Genomic DNA, 989 nt, shown 5'->3' on the forward strand with positions numbered 1-989 from the left:
GTATATAAGTAGTTTGTATAGAAATAGGTTGTTCCTTCTTAAGGATATATCATCCAAGTGTACATATACATATATATATATATATATATATATATATATACACTTGTAGTTATATATATATAATCAGTGGTTGAGACACATCTAGCATCCATGAGGGATGGATGCTATATGTGTCGAAACAATTGTTGGGATTAATAAATTTTCGTCTATTTCATCTTTTGTCTTTCATTTGCCATATATATGTATGTGTGTGTGTGTGCGCGCGTGTGTGTGCGCGCGTGTGTGTGCACATACATGTGTGTGTGTGTGTGCGTGCGTATGTGGGGGTGCTCCTATATATAAAACGTAATCTTGATCTCCAATTTAACATGGAATTTGTGTTGGAACATGGAATACTGCATAATTTACCCTGAGAGGATATTGGAATTATGGTGCGGATAAGGAATTGTGGTGCATAAAAGCAAATGTTCTTACGTCATTGACAGACAAGAATTGTTTGTTACGGCCACCAAAACTGACAAATCGCATGATTTCACTCTGCTATGGGATTCTCACAATCTCCATGTTAAGTTGGAAATCAAGATTACCTTCTGGTATTGAAACTAGTTCTGTTGTTAGTAATAACATTTTAATAAGCCCACTGGCTATTTTGGACACAAGTGGCTGAATAGACACTGAGTCTCTATATATATATATCATTGATGGGAGATTTGGCTGTTATCATACTGTTGGATATCTGTCACTGAGGAACCCATAGAATGGGGAAATCCCATGATCTGGCTGTTCATAGATGATTCTGACCCAGCAACGATATAATTATGAGTGCTTTTATGCACAACAAGTCCTTATGGGAGATCTTCTCTCAACGAAACTAACGCAGTATTGTGTGTGCTCACGCAACATCCATATTAAGCTGAAGATCAAGATTACATTTTGGTATTAAAACTGCTTCTGTCGCAATTAATACTTGTGTGTGTGTGTGTGTGTGT

The sequence above is a fragment of the Octopus bimaculoides genome, chromosome 16, assembly GCF_001194135.2.
Source record: "Octopus bimaculoides isolate UCB-OBI-ISO-001 chromosome 16, ASM119413v2, whole genome shotgun sequence".
Lineage (NCBI taxonomy): Eukaryota > Metazoa > Mollusca > Cephalopoda > Octopoda > Octopodidae > Octopus > Octopus bimaculoides.